Genomic DNA, 17725 nt, shown 5'->3' with positions numbered 1-17725 from the left:
CCTTATTGTGCTCCATTTAAAACGCCGCCTTTCTGATCTCCTCCTTAGAATAAGGAGCCACAAGGACGTCATTTTCCTCTGGAGACACTTGGGGAATATCCGCAATTATCGATTCATCCATGGATATATCAGATTCCTTGGGTACGCCAAACAATCCTTTATAATACGATGTAATATAGGACTTTAGCTGCTCATGACCTTCGGTCACGCCCTCCTCTTGTACTAGAGAATGAATGAGTTTCTTTCTATGTCTACCATTAGCGACACTATGAAAGTATCTCGTATTCGAATCTCCTTCCAACAGCTAACTTTGCATTATATTGAATTTTGAGTTCAATCTCATGCGTTGTTAAAGGCCTTACCTCAGCAATAGCCTCTAAATCATCAATATTAGATGATAGGTTGATCTTCTCTTTTTTTAGCTCCCATGTCGCATGCTTGGACCATCCCCCAAGGTATCTACACACAGAGCATACTTTGTTATTCCACCTTAGGATGGGGGTGTTCCCAGCGGCAAGCTTGTCCCATATGAATTTAATCATATCCGAGAACCCTTCTCTGCCTAATCAACCCAACTCAAAATTGAATGGGCGTTTACATGGCGGAGTTGGATTCCCAGTGGACAATAAAATAGGAGCATGATCTGACAAAGCTTCTATCCGAGGTAGGGCCCGTACCGAGACTAGGGAAAATTTCGATTCCCAATCTGCGTCCATAAGTACACGGTCCAGCTTCTCGTATGTAGGCTCTGGGAGACTATTAGCCCAGATAAATTGTCTCCCAACCATCGAAATCTCTCTCAAGTCCAAACTGTCAATGATAGTATTAAATAAGAAAGGCCAATGGTTGTCAAATCTTCCCTTATTTTTCTTCTCCGGGTATCTGAGCAGATTGAAATCCCCTCCTATAATAATAGGATATGGGTTATCTTTTGCTAGATTGACCAACTCGCGAAGAAAAGCAGGCTTGGCCGCATCTTGAGCAGCCCCATAGACGGATACCAAGGTCCAAATGAAGTTATCAGATTTATTCCGGACGTGAAATTTATGTGAAAATCACCTCCAGAATTATCTATCTCCATAGTTGACGCTCGAACTCCAATTAGAAAGCCACCAGAACGACCACGAGGTGGGCGGGATACCCAAACAAAGTCTTCCCCGCCTGAAAGGCGATTCAGAAAACTAGTTGAGTAGTTCCTCTTACCCGTCTCGGAAATAGCGACAAAATCTAAGACATGTTCCTTGATGCTTTCAGCAACGTATAGATGTTTAGCCAAGTCTTTAAGACCTCTGCTATTCTTAAACATGCCATTCATTTAGAAACTATCAAAAATTTATTCACTTTGGCCTTTTTATTTGGCCAAGCATTACGCTTAATGGAGGAGGTTCTGGATTTCCGTTCCGTTGCATGTAGTTCAAAACATGAACCCAACGCATCGTCATCCAAACCCACCTCCGAAACCTGACCGACTAGATGCGAGAGAAGCTGACCATCTGAGATGGCGTACACATCCTCATCATCTTCGTCAGATAAAGAAACATCTGGCTTGCTTGGAGACACATGAGCGACTTTTAATCTGTCGAACTCCATCCGTCTCAAAGCGGCAGACGAAACAGAAATAGTAGTAGCAGAATTCCCCAACGAAAAACCCACATTATTTAAATTAGGGGCAACAAGTGGTGTTTGGAATGCTAAAAAAGACTTAGAACCTTGGGCCGTACCGGAAAAGTCGAGGTTAACCTCCACCTTGCGCCTCATCGCCTTCGCCAAAGTGTGTTCGTCCGTGGCTGGCACCCCATCATGGCCGACACCATGACGGGTGCTACGTCGAGATGGCGTAGGTGGGGGCGTAGGACCCTCCTACGGCCCGCCCGACCCAGGACAGCGGTCAGCCCCAGCGCCTCCTGGTCCGCAGGGCCACGTGCAGGGGTGGGCGTGGTCGACGTAGACCCACCCCGGTTGCCACCCAAGGTCTGCCCTGCCACGGTGCCACCCGCAGCAGCAGGGGCCGGCGCCGCGTCCGCAGGGTCACGTGCAGGGGTGAGCAAGGTCGCTTCCACCCAAGGCCTGCCCCGCCACGATGCCACCCATCCCGGTTCCTAGATGATGAGGGGTTTTCGTGTTTTCATGACACAAACCCCTCTTTGGTATGATTTTCAGTCATTATCGGATATATAGATGTTGCATGGTGGTTTTATATTTTATAATACATGACCTTATCGAACCATTGTTGAATAAAGTAATAAACAAGATCGCATGCATCCATCAATGGGAAGGCGTGCATAGCCTCCATTTCAAAAAGAACGTCTTTCTTGCTTGTGACCGCGGTTCGGCTCCTGCTGCAGCTGCCTCACCCGAGTAAAAATTTCGTAAGCAGTACGTCCCTTGTACTATTAAATTCATAGACGATCTCAGTTCGTTGCGTGGAGAACTGAGCTTCAGGGTACATGCCTCTTAGAGCATCTCCACTCGTTTGCCTTCCCCACGCCGAAATCCGGGGAAATTTACGTTCGGATTAAACACCTCTTCCCTATAATGAACTTGTTGAGTACGCTCGTACTCATCCCACTCTTAAATCCCCTGCTTAGATATGGAGGCATCGAAGGAGGATCTACAGTGCAACTCGAAGGCCGAGGAGTCAACAACTACTTCACGAGACAGGACCCTGTCAGAGGAGCCAGATACCACATCCAACAAGGAGAAAACCTAGTTTAGCCATAGAAGGGAACTAGCTTCCTAAACCTAGCTCCTATTTAGCTAGAGTCTATTCTTAGCCTCTGTAGTTAGTGTAATACTCTACAAATAGAGTTCGTGATAAGACTAGACTACGAGTCGTTCTTCTGGAATTTATTTGCAGTTTTACCTCATTGTAAAGTAGGAGGCTATGATGATCTTATGTAACAGAGTCAATGTTGTAATTTTATAGACATGCCTTGGACCCGCATATGTTTATGTTGTACCACTCTGAGCGATATAATACTAGTGGAACGGTGTTTCATTGGTGTTATATCAGACTTGCATACTACACCATGCAGTGGTATGTCGGGTCACCACAGTTGGTATCAGAGCAAATTCTTTGATCCTAGGATTAAAACCCTTTAAAGGAGACCTATAGGATTGGTAGTGTCTATAGGAAGTTGTCCTAGGTAAACCAAATACTTCTTATGACTTGAGATGGATACTCACTTGAGAATAATCCTGACACACTTGAGTCAACATTTCTTACCTAACTTACCTATATAAAGTAAAGTTAGTTAGTTAATCCCAAACATGTAGTACACAATTAAGTTCCTAAACAATAGATGGGTAGATCACAGTTGGCATACAATACATGGTTGTCCAATGAGAGGATACAACCATAAGGAAGATATCCTATTGGAAGATGTGTACCAACACATGTTATAGTTAAATAAGAATTACTCAGACCTGTACTAGAAGTAATATCAAGTGATGAAGATAATTAAGATATCCTAATAGAAGATGTAGACCTAGATAAGTAATGAGTAAGTAAAATTATCCAAACTTGTGAAACAATTAATACTAATTAATATGTACAAGTGATATGAGTAGTATAGACCATGATGAGTCAATCATGGGAGGAAAGGAAGAGTGATAGGAATAAAATATGTCTATTTCCATGGTAGAGATAGTAATCATATAAGATTCACCTGAGAATCATTATGTGATGGACTAGAACATCATAAACAGTTAGGAGGAGAATAATAAGAAGCCAGTTGTTCAGCAATAGTGCAAGAACTGTGTTCCAAAAATACGGGAAGTGTGCCAAGCACATCATGACCATAGTCTTATGATAGTATAAACACTTAGAAGTATAGGAACTATATCCTAATAAATATGTATTCAGAGTAACCATATTAGAATTAGTGGTATCATACAAAATAGTCCTCAATAGCATTTGCATATGGTATAATACTTTGTTAGTACTTCCAAACAAAACTAGGTTAACTTCAACTATTCCAGACCACTTTGTGTCAAGTATATCTCATTGCAATTGTGCAATTAAGGTAAATGTTGAGACAAATAGTAGAATCTCATATACTCGTGCTAAGTATCACGATATAAACCTATCTTATGTGGTGTTATATACTACACATCTGAGCCTGATGTTTAGAGATGTCTTACTCAACTATTTTATTCAGGCTTATGATGGTGTGTACTATAAACACAAAGCTGAATCTTCCTGGATTTTATTGGATTTTCATTGATTGACTAGATCCATACATGAAGTTGGACTTTGATATGCAAGTGCATGTTGCAATATCAAGTTTTTACTTGATGCTATAGATCTAGAGGGTAATGGTATTCGTGTAAGGAAGTGACGAATTCTGAAGATTCTGAAGACAAGATGAAGGTTCATCAGGAGATAGGAGAAAAGTTGTGGGAAGTAACCACAATACTCTGAATGAAGTACCAAGTAAAACTCATGCTTTACCTCAACAGAGGAGTACTTTAGTACATAAGAAGCATGAAGGTGAGAAATATAATGATTATGGTGAAGCTGAAGCAGATCCATATTTATTATAGAAGAGGGAATGCATGGGAAATCACTCAGGATACTATATTCATAGTGTCAGCTAGTGGTTTTCTTGCAACAATAAACCCTCGAAAAAGGAAGATGACTTAGGAAACCATAGCAGATATAAGAAGACCATAGTTGGTGTATCAGAAGACCACAGTTGGTATAGGATCAATACTACGAAATAAAGTAGATGATGTCCCGACCCATTGGTCAAAACCTATAATAGAGTACACTTCTAGATAATAAATAGCCACAATTGGTATCAAGTAGTCCATAATTGGATTATTCGTACCAAAAAGCTATGAACAAATAAAATTTTGTCAGCCAAATAATTGTGACCTATAATTATTTATTCGAAGGATTCACACTGGACGTCCACAACTGAGTGAATACACCACAGATATTCTTCGCAAAACCTTAGAAGAGTACAACCCATAAATTAGACCTAGACCAATATTCTAACCATAAGTTCAATGGTTGGAAGAAAAGGAGTTGATGACCATAAGAAAACTCCAAGGGGTAGAGTAAAGATTGAGTTAGATGTACAATGACTCAATACTTTGAGCAAAATAGAACAAGAAGGTCTGAACTGAGAGGAAGTTCGATCTTATTTTCATAAGATTATCGAACACTACTTTCAGAAGGATGTCAGACCGGAAGCCGAGGTTCATACCTCGAGGAAGTAATAATTGGATTATCACTTGTTCAAGTGAGTAATATTTACTCAGAAGCACTTAAGCTCAAGTCAGCTAATGCTAATGAAGTTGGAAGAAGAAAATACCGTAGACCAAATACAGCTCGAGAAGGCCAAAGATCGAAGGATATTGACTATACCAAAACTAAAGTCCATTTGAAAGATTCCTTTCATGGAACCTAAAGAACCCAAAATAGTTTTAGGTACCAACCATAATCCATGATTGGATAGACTAAGTGAGTCTAAATCATTTTTAGGGAAATAAACCATCATGATCATTCCCATGGTAAGTACCTTACTAAGTACCAATATTGAAGTTTTGGTAGTAAGGGAAAAACAAAGACCTATTTTATCAAATAGGAGAATGTTATCCAATTAGTCCTCAATAAAGACTGCCAGGACAAGAAGAAGTCCCAATCATTGAATCTTCAATGAGATAGGAAACAAGATTATAATAGTTGGAAGAAATCAATGAATCAAAGGAAGAGCCATGGTTCAGAGACAGGTATTATTAGATTCCAGAGAAAATCATAGAATTGGAATAAGAAACTGATGTTCAGAGACAAACCCTAATGGATTCCAGGAAGAATTTGGGCAAGGGCTATATTCAATTATATCCAGTAAGATCACTACGGAGTTCGAGAAAAGTTAAGTCTGCATAAGTCAGAACCACACTCCGGAAACGAGAGAGAGTTCAAACTTCGAGGACGAAGTTTAGTTTAAGGGGTAGAGACTGTAATATCCCAGGTATTGGGATTACAAAAAGAGAGGAAACAGATGTGTGCATTGCATTCATGCATAGAAAATCTGGGGAAATTTCGCGCTTATTTATAAAACTACATCAACAAGGGGGAACAAGTTTCTCTCTCGTCACCAGACAGAATTAAGGGTTTCGAGAGTGCGATAAACTTGGAGCTATCCTAAATTAACTTAGGGTTTCGAGAAGAGAGGGGAACATTTCATAATCTACTTTAAGTTGCATGATTGAATTCAAACAAATTAGGTTTGAATTTCAAATTCAAACTTCAATTTGATATATCATAAATCAAATTATGAATAATCCAATAAACAATTATATAAACTGGAAAATGAAGAAATAGAAATGAATATAACATATATCAAAAGATCATTAGGGAAAACTTGAGCTTTATTGATTAACACACAACATACAATGTCATTTACAATATTCATTTGAATTATAATTATTACAAAACATTGCGAGAAAGTGAATAAATGAAAATGAAAATGAAAATTACAAAGAATTGCAAAAGGCTAAACTAGTTAAGTTCTTCAAGCATTTCTTGTTGAGCCTGAGCACCTGCAAGACAAACAAAGAGGATACAAAATAGAAATAATGCCAAGTGGCTTGGTTAGAAATAAAGAGAAATGGAAGGAAGATATCTTCCAGCCGATGCATATCCACTAGGGGGAGTGTACCAGGTTGGGACTTGCACCATGCAAGCAGGCAGCTCACACACCAACTTTGCATGGCATAGCTGTCGGCCAAGCAGAGTTCTACGACATCAAATAAAAGTATACTCCTTACCACACATAGCTGCTTAGCCCAGCACAAGACTAGCCCATCGACCATCCTCAGGAAACAAACCAGAAATGAAAGAAGTAGATCATCACCCAAACCAAGCCAGAGCAAGTATTAGGATCAGGAGAAGCAGGCTCAAGTCGAGGTGCTGAAGATCCAACAAGCCAGAAGATTAGCAAGATCATCGTCAACAAGCCAATCTAGATCAAGAAGCTGGAAAGAGCCTGGAACAAGCAGATCAGGAGCTAGGAGGAGGTGCAGTCAAACAAGAAGTAGATCAAGATTATCAACACCAACTAAATCACTTTGCTACAACAGGTTAATCCATTGATTTAACATAAGTATCTCAGCATACTAGCTTGCACAACTAGGATCGAAGCGAAATAAAGAGAAGAATACACAACACTCCATTTATCAACCCTTCAACTAGACTCTGTCTAGGAGGATTTGAGAGATGGATTTCTCTCAGATCTGGCATAGAAGTGCTATGCCCAGTTCATCACAGAGAATCTTATAAAACCATAAATACTATATCTGTTCTTATCAACAGGAAGTGCCTCAGCCTTTGCATCATAGGCAGGGCCAAAGAAACAAGTACATCATCTGTTCTTATCCAAAATATATAAAGTACAGCCACAAGATGTACAAATACACTTAGGGTCTAGGAGATCACTCCCAGGCCAACTAAGTAGAACTAGAAAAGCAAGCAGGGTCACAAGCTAGCCATCATATAAAGTATCCAGTAAGCATCTCCACTAATCAGAGCTTAATAAGCACACCATAAGCCCACCAGAATTCGACAAATAAATCATCCAGCAATAGTACTTCTATTTCATTGCTTACATTCAACCATGAATTAAACGGGGCATCAATTTATATCATAGTCAAGGCCCAAACCAAACCTCAACTCAATAGTGCATGTTGTAATGTGTGTTCAGTTTCAACAGTAAAATAAATACAACCAGCCACACACGCCTGGATAATTAATTATCCAATTAGAGACATCACTGTATTTATTAAGCAAGGATCTGACCAGTAGCATTTGTGCATTTGATTGAGTCATTACCATAAACAGCCACTATTAATTAACATGTCACCAGGATTTACATAGGGTCCAAGAATAATTTCCATGCCAACCAAGTATTACTCTAGCAGTAGCAAAGCCACTAGAAGGTAACAAGCTCACATAAACCACCAGTAGTTTAATAATAGCATGATATAAATAGCCAGCAGCCAATTGATTTAAGCCAACAAACGGAAGCACTTAAAATATATCACTGATACGCGTACAGCACGCGTCCGTTCGGAACCCCAAGAGGAAGGTGTGATGCGTACGGCGGCAAGTTTTCCCTCAGAAAGAAACCAAGGTTTATCGAACCAGGAGGAGCCAAGAAGCACGTTGAAGGTTGATGGCGGCGGGATGTAGTGCGGCGCAACACCGGGGATTCCGGCGCCAACGTGGAACCTGCACAACACAACCAAAGTACTGTGCCCCAACGAAACAGTGAGGTTGTCAATCTCACCGGCTTGCTGTAACAAAGGATTAGATGTATAGTGTGGATGATGATTGTTTGCAGAAAACAGTAGAACAAGTATTGCAGATTGTATTTCAGATGTAAAGAATGGACCGGGGTCCATAGTTCACTAGAGCTGTCTCTCCCATAAGATGAATAGCATGTTGGGTGAACAAATTACAGTCAGGCAATTGACAAATAGAGAGGGCATGACAATGCACATACATGATATGATGAATATTGTGAGATTTAATTGGGCATTACGACAAAGTACATAGACCGCTATCCAGCATGCATCTATGCCTAAAAAGTCCACCTTCGGGTTATCATCCGAACCCCTTCCGGTATTAAGTTGCAAAACAACAGACAATTGCATTAAGTATGGTGCGTAATGTAATCAATAACTACATCCTTGGACATAGCATCAATGTTTTATCCCTAGTGGCAACAGCACATCCACAACTTTAGAACTTTCTTGTAATAACCCAGAACATAGGAACAACGAAGGGTAGATTTAGAAATGGGATGTGCATTTCATCGCAAAACGGGGGAAATTTTCGCGCCTTATTGCAACTAAACCTAAGAGGGATCGAGGTTCTCTCTCACTTTGCATTTAGGGTTAGGCAATGTGAGTTAGGGAAATTTCGACATGATCTCTTTTGTAACTTGTTACTTTGGGGAATGTTTGCATTTGATAAGTGTTAAACAGTTAACTATAAACATCACACAATATAAACAATGAATTTAAAATTCAAACACAAGATATAAATTCAAATCATTTTGAATTTCAAAGTGAATATCAAATACAATATTTAATCAAGAATATACACATTACATAATACAAAAGCTCATAAACCAAAAACTTGAGCTTTATTGATATACAACACAATTACAAAGTCTTTACAATATTCTTGATACAAAAATTGAGATATAATGAACAGAATAAAAGAAAAGGAAAAATTACAAGTTTAATTCTAAACTAAACCTAAACTAAGTGTCTTGAGGATGATCTTCTGGCCATAGTAAAATTTAAACCTGCAAAATAACACATAGAACAAGAACTAGCCAGAATACAAGTGTTAGCAAGATTCAGTTTAGACAGTTAGCAGAAATAACACAAAATTCAGTTTGGACAGTGAAACTGTCACAGCACACTTGTACTTGTCCAAAATCCTGGACAGCACCAGATAAACATAGGCAGACAGGCACTGAGCAAGCCACATGGGCTCAAGTTTCACCATATGAAGGCTGTTGCTAGGCAAGCAACAGCAAGGCAAGGCAAGGAGTGAGTCATAAAGTAAATGAGCCTGTGTGTCATGGCCAGGGAAGAAGTAGAGGCAATATAAATAGCACACAAACCCTAGAACCAGTGCACGATCGACCGGATAAGATCACCGGTAAGGGTGAAGCAAGAACAAGCACGATTCATCCAAGTTCATAACCAAGAACAGAAACCAACACAACCAACTTAGCCACCAGGAATCATGGTGACCCGAGAAGATCAACCAGAATCTGGAGGTGAAGGGTCGTGAGAACGAAACCCCAAGTCCGCATCAACCAAATATTTCACACTAGGAGCTGGAACTAGGTATACCAAGTTCTCGGACAGATCCAATGGATTTGATCCATCACATATGCATGAAATAAGCATGGGAATGAGCGAGATGCTCATATGGGTAGATCATCACTTGGTTTTCACCAAGGATTACCTGCCATCAAAAGCTACTAAAAATAGAAAGCATCTAGGTACAGATCTTGTACACGAAACTAGCACATATGCACAGGTGCACACACTAGCCGCATTAGATGCACGAGATAGCACCGAGAGATGGCAAGGATTAGCAACTCGGACTACACAAGTAAATCCTAAGCTATGAACCATCAGTAACCCTAGATTTTCATCAGGCAAGCATATTGGCATTCATATCTAGTATGATTCCCAAACATGCAAGCAAAGGTTGAGTAGCCACAAGATCCAACTAACTAAGTGAGCAACCAATCAGTAGCAAGGCTACTGAGGTCACATCAAACTTAGCATCAATTAAAAAGAAGCCAAACCTAGCACATCATTATCCAGGAATGGATTCAGGTTCAATTGCTTGCTAAACACTCATGAATAGCCAAATCATTTGCAAGCAAGTCATTTAAATCATTACTGCATAAGCAGTTCATCATAATTTAATTAATACAAGCATGAATTTATCACAGATCCATGCATAGCACTCGATAAGAATAGAGCTATTAAGCAACACAGCTTTAATCATCAGTACCATAGCCATCGGAGCAAGTCCAAGTAGCTTAAGTAAGTCAACAGCATAGTGATGCTTGAGCATCAGCATCACAAGGAAATTGAATCACTTAGCCACAGTATTAATCAAGTAAGACATCATCGACATTGAATTGATCAAATGGATCAATTATAGCAAGCCAAGCTACACAGGGAAGTTAACCAACAAGCAAGGAATGATCCAATGGATCATTGGCTTGCATAGATAGCACTGAAGCAGATCACAGGCACCACTGGCACACACACAAGTGTCACTGATGCATCACAAATACACCTAGACAAGCAAGTATGATATCCCAGTAAGAATAAGCAAGCCACAATCAAGCATAGCATGGCATAGCAAACTTTTGAGCAAGCACAGCAGAACATGGCAAGTACAGAGCATGCTAGGAGCAGCAGAGAATCAAGCACAACATAAATAGCAAGCAAATCGACATGTGCCAGTACCAGTAAATGGTAATTGGGCCATGAGCTTGCAGTAGACAGAAGCACAGGAAGATTGCGCAGCAATAGCATGGCTCTGCGTGATCACAGGACCACCAGAGAGCAACAGCGCATGAGGAGGAAGAAGAACAGTAACAAGGGGAGGCGCACAGATATGGAGAAGAGGAAGAGGAAGTGCAGCAACTTACTTGCGCCTGGAAGCAGAAGCTAGGGCATGGCGAGGCAGTGCTCGCGCGGCCCTAACAGCTGCAAGTCCAGGGTAGGCGCCGACGTTACGCCGGCGAACCCAAACACGAACCAACATCACCGTAGCAAGCACTCGAGGCGACGGCACGAGCATCGCGAGCAGACACCCGCGCCGAGTCAACCCCAAGAGCGCACCCATCGTCGGCGAGGACGAGCGCTCGCCGGAGTTCGTCGAGGCGATTCTTCCCGAGATCCAGATCGGAGGCGATTCGCCAGGAGAGGAAGAGAAGTGGAAAACTACGCGGACAGATCGATAGATCTGCACGCGGCGGTTCTAGTTCGGTAGGTGGCTACGGCGGAGGAGTACGGCGATGGCCGGAGCGAGGCGGCGGCCATGGCGGCGACGCCATCGCCAGAGCGTCGCGAGAGGTTAGGGTTAGAGACGAAGAGCGAGAGAGGGCCGAGTGAGTGAGAGAGGGGTGGGCCGTTCGGCGCCACCGAGCTGCTATGGGGCAAGCCTTAGTGGGCTGTCCCATGGGCTTAGATTATTGGGCTGGGCCCAATGGGGTCCAGGGGGGTATTTTAGTCTTTTAACATTTAATAAAAAGCCAAAACTTTACCAAATTTTAATAAATCAAATACAACTCTAAAAAAATCCATTAAAAATTGGATTAATGAATGGAAAATAAACCTTAACAAGAGTAAAATATGAAATGGAATTTATGAAACAAATTCAAAATTATGAATTTTCAGAATTTAAATAATAACTTGGAATTTTAAACTATTATTTCCTTATATTTAAAAATTCAAGGAAAAATCTCAAATAAGTTCAAATACTTATTTTCAAACATTTCAAAATGAAATTCTAATATTCCAAGTCATTTATATTGAAAAAGGGTATTTTTCCAAGAAAAATACTATATTCCTTTTTATTCCAAAAACTATAGAGGTAACTCTATAATTTCAAATTATTTTTGGAATGACTAAGGAAATCATCAAGTAAAATAGTTTTACTTTGAATTGTTGTACTTTGTATGAATTACAATGATTAATACTTTTAAATCAATTGTAAATTACTCGTCGAAGACATAAATCTTAAACGCAACCCTAAATTGATATAACTCGGCGGGGTAAAGGGATCCAACATAAAATAATACATCCATGATTGCATCATTTGGATTTTATAACATTGTCTTTACCGGACAATGATGCTTCTTACGTAACCCGAGGTCCAGGTTCCATCAATCGCATTGAACCGCACTATCTCGCGATCCACGAGCAAGTTCACCCTTGCTCATACCAACTTGAGTATTTTCTATTACTTTAATGCAAAGCTATATACTTATCATTCCTGCATTGCAAATAAAATGTTACTTTCCAACTATGAATATGACTATGTGGCTGGCAATGGAACCATGTGATGTCTACGGGAGCTTCTATTCTTGTAGACAGTGTTGGGCCTCCAAGAGTAGAGGTTTGTAGAACAGCAGCAAGTTTCCCTTAAGTGGATACCCAAGGTTTATCGAACTCGGGGAGGAAGAGGTCAAAGATATCCCTCTCATGCAACCACTGCAACCACAAAGCAAGAAGTCTCTTGTGTCCCCAACACACCTAATAGGTGCACTAGTTCGGCGAAGAGATAGTGAAATACGAGTGGTATAAATAAGTATGAGCAGTAGCAACGGTGCCGGAAAAGTGCTTGGCGTGTAGTTGATGGTGGTGGTATTGCGAGCGAGTAACGCAGGTAAAACGATAAACAAGCGATAGTAACTCAGCAGTAGTAACGCAATGAAAGCAATAAACAAGCAGTAGTAACTCGGCGGTATTTAGGAACAAGGCCTAGGGAATAGACTTTCACTAGTGGACACTCTCAACATCGATCACATAACAGAACGAGATAAATGCATACTCTACACTTTTGTTGGATGATGAACACATTGCGTAGGATTACACGAACCCTCAATGCCGGAGTTAACAAGCTCCACAATAATGCTCATGTTTTAGTAACCTTTAGTGTAAGATAGATCAACACGACTAAACCAAGTACTAGCATAGCATGCACACTTGTAACCTTCATGCATATGTAGGAGGAATAGATCACATCAATATTATCATAGCAATAGTTAACTCCATAATCTACAAGAGATCATGATCATAGCATAAACCAAGTACTAACACGGTGCACGCACTTGTCACCTTTGCACACATGCGGGAGGAATAAACTACTTTAATAACACATCACTAGAGTAGCACATAGATAAATTGTGATACAACATGCTGCAATCTTAAAGAGATATAAATAAGCACCTCACTATACCATTCAATGAGTAAGTATTCCGTGAAATCTAGCCTAAGAGACCCACACGGTGCACACCACTGTCACCTTTACACACGTGGGACGAGGAGTCTCCGGAGATCACATAAGTAAAACTCACTTGACTAGCATAATGACATCTAGATTACAAGCATCATCATATGAATCTCAATCATGTAGGGCAGCTCATGAGATTATTGTATTGAAACACATAGGAGAGAGATGAACCACATAGCTACCGGTACAGCCCCGAGCCTCGATGGAGAACTACTCCCTCCTCATGGGAGCAGCAGCGGTGATGAAGATGGCGGTGGAGATGGCAGCGGTGTCGATGGAGAAGCCTTCGGGGGCACTTCCCCGCTCCGGCGGGTGCCGGAACGAGATCCTGTCCCCCGGATCTTGGCTTCGCGATGGCGGCGGCTTGGCAGGTTTCTGTGGGTTTCGTCAATTGGTATCGGGTTTTCTGATCCAGGGGCTTTATATAGGCGAAGAGGCGGCGCAGGAGGGCTGACAGGGGGGCCACACCATAGGGCGGCGCGGCCCCCCCTCTGGCCGCGCCGGGCTAGGGTTTGGTGGCCCTGTGCCTCTTCTCTGGCGGTTCTCGTGTGTTCTGGATGCTTCCGGGTAAAATAGGAACCTGGGCGTTGATTTCGTCCGATTCCGAGAATATTTCGTTACTAGGATTTACGAAACCAAAAACAGCGAGAAAACGAGAACCGGCACTTCGGCATCTTGTTAATAGGTTAGTTCTAGAAAATGCACGAATATGACATAAAGTGTGCATAAAACATGTAGATAACATCAATAATGTGGCATGGAACACAAGAAATTATCGATACGTTGGAGACGTATCGGCATCCCCAAGCTTAGTTACGCTCGTCCCGAGCGGGTAAAACGATAACAAAGATAATTTACGGAGTGACATGCCATCATAAACTTGATCATACTATTTGTAAAGCATATGTAGTGAATGCAGCGATCAAAACAATGGTGATGACATGAGTAAACAAGCTGAATCATAAAGCAAAGACTTTTCATGAATAGCACTTCAAGACAAGCATCAATAAGTCTTGCATAAGAGTTAACTCATAAAGCAATAATTCAAAGTAAAGGTATTGAAGCAACACAAAAGAAGATTAAGTTTCAGCGGTTGCTTTCAACTTGTAACATGTATATCTCATGGATAATTGTCAATGCAAAGCAATATAACAAATGCAATATGCAAATATGTAAGAATCAATGCACAGTTCACACAAGTGTTTGCTTCTTGAGATGGAGAGAAATAGGTGAACTGACTCAACAATGAAAGTAAAAGAATGGTCCTTCAAAGAGGAAAGCATCGATTGCTATATTTGTGCTAGAGCTTTGATTTTGAAAACATAAAGAGAGCATAAAAATAAAGTTTTGAGAGGTGTATGTTGTTGTCAACGAATGGTAGCGGGTACTCTAACCCCCTTGCCGGACAAACCTTCAAAGAGCGGCTCCCATTTTATTTTATTTTTGGATGGCACTCCTTCCAACCTTTCTTTCACAAACCATGGCTAACCGAATCCTCGGGTGCACTGCCAACAATCTCATACCATGAAGGAGTACCTTTTTATTTTAGTTTTATTATGATGACACTCCTCCCAACCTTTGCTTACACAAGCCATGGCTAACCGAATCCTTCGGGTGCCGTCCAACAATCACATACCATGGAGGAGTGTCTATTTTTAGTTTGTTAATTTGGGACTCGGGAATCCCATTGCCAGCTCTTTTTGCAAAATTATTGGATAAGCGGATGAAGCCACTAGTCCATTGGTGAAAGTTGCCCAACAAGATTGAAAGATAAACACCACATACTTCCTCATGAGCTATAAAACATTGACACAAATAAGAGGTAATAAATTTTTGAATTGTTTAAAGGTAGCACTCAAGCAATTTACTTTGGAATGGCGGAGAAATACCATGTAGTAGGTAGGTATGGTGGACACAAATGGCATAGTGTTGGCTCAAGTATTTGGATGCATGAGAAGTATTCCCTCTCGATACAAGGTTTAGGCTAGCAAGGTTGTTTGAGGCAAACACAAGGATGAACTAGTACAGCAAAACTCACATAAAAGACATATTACAAGTATTATAAGACTATACATCGTCTTCCTTGTTGTTCAAACACCTTACTAGAAATTATCTAGACTTTAGAGAGACCAATTATGCAAACCAAATTTTAGCATGCTCTATGTATTTCTTCACTAATAGGTGCAAAGTATATGATGCAAGAGCTTAAGCATGAGCACAACAATTGCCAAGTATCACATTACCCAAGACATTATAGCAATTACTACATGTATCATTTTCCAATTCCAACCATATAACAATTTAACGAAGAGGAAACTTCGCCATGAATATTATGAGCTAAGAACACATGTGTTCGTATGAACCAGCGGAGCGTGTCTCTCTCCCACACAAGCATGATGTAATCCAATTTATTCAAACAAAAACAAAAACAAAAGCAAACAAACGAGACGCTCCAAGAAAAAGCACATAAGATGTGATGGAATAAAAATATAGTTTCGGGGGAGGAACCCGATAATGTTGTCGATGAAGAAGGGGATGCCTTGGGCATCCCCAAGCTTAGACGCTTGAGTCTTCTTGATATATGCAGGGGTGAACCACCGGGTGCATCCCCAAGCTTAGAGCTTTCACTCTCCTTGATCATAGTATATCATCCTCCTCTCTTGACCCTTGAAAACTTCCTCCACACCAAACTCGAAACAACTCATTAGAGGGTTAGTGCACAATATAAATTGACATATTCAGAGGTGACACAATCATTCTTAACACTTCTGGACATTGCATAATGCTACTGGACATTAATGGATCAAAGAAATTCATCCAACATAGCGAAAGAGGCAATGCGAAATAAAAGGCAGAATCTGTCAAAACAGAACAGTTCGTATTGACGAATTTTAAAATGGCACCAGACTTGCTCAAATGAAAATGCTCAAATTGAATGAAAGTTGCGTACATATCTGAGGATCATGCTCGTAAATTGGCATAATTTTCCGAGCTTCCTGCAGGGCAGTGGGCTCAGATTCGTGACAGCAAAGAAATCTGGAACTGCGCAGTAATCCAAATCTAGTACTTACTTTTCTATCAACGGCTTAACTTGGCACAACAAAACACAAAACTAAGATAAGGAGAGGTTGCTACAGTAGTAAACAACTTCCAAGACACAAATATAAAACAAAGTACTGTAGCAAAATAACACATGGGTTATCTCCCAAGAAGTTCTTTCTTTTTAGCCATTAAGATGGGCTCAGCAGTTTTAATGATGCACTCGCAAGAAATAGTATGTGAAGAAAAAGAGAGCATCAAGAGGCAAATTCAAAACACATTTAAGTCTAACATGCTTCCTATGCAAAGGAATCTTGTAAATAAACAAGTTCATGAAGAGCAAAGTAACAAGCATAGGAAGATAAAACAAGTGTAGCTTCAAAAATTTCAGCACATAGAGAGGCATTTTAGTAACATGAAAATTTCTACAACCATATTTTCCTCTCTCATAATAACTTTCAGTAGCATCATGAGCAAACTCAACAATATAACTATCACATAAAGCATTCTTATCATGAGTCTCATGCATAAAATTATTACTCTCCACATAAGCATAATCAATTTTATTAGTTGCAGTGGGAGCAAATTCAACAAAGTAGCTATCATTATTATTCTCATCAAATGTAGGAGGCATAGTATAATCACAACAAAATTTACTCTCAGCAGTAAGTGGCACCAAAAGACCACTATCATTATCATCATCAGAAATAGGAGGCAAAGTATCATCAAAGAAAATTTTCTCCTCAATGCTTGGGGGACTAAAAATATCATGAAAACCAGCTTCCCCAAGCTTAGAACTTTCTATATTATTGTCAACAATGGTGTTCAAAGCGTTCATACTAATATTACTACCGGCATGCAAAGAAGATTTCATAGGTTTTTTAATTTTCGCATCAAACAATCCATGTTTTAAATCGGGAAATAGAATAAGAAGCTCACTCTTGTACATTATGCCAAACTAGTGTAAACAAGAAACAACAAGATGCAATTGCAGGATCTAAAGGAAATAGCTTTGAGCACACACACAACGGCGCCAGAAAAATACTTTACCTGGGACCGGAGTATGAGAGCCTTTTACCTTTCCTCCCCGGCAACGGCGCCAGAAAAGTG

The sequence above is a fragment of the Lolium rigidum genome, chromosome 1 (genome assembly GCF_022539505.1).
Source record: "Lolium rigidum isolate FL_2022 chromosome 1, APGP_CSIRO_Lrig_0.1, whole genome shotgun sequence".
NCBI classification, from domain to species: domain Eukaryota; kingdom Viridiplantae; phylum Streptophyta; class Magnoliopsida; order Poales; family Poaceae; genus Lolium; species Lolium rigidum.
This window is presented reverse-complemented; position numbering follows the sequence as displayed.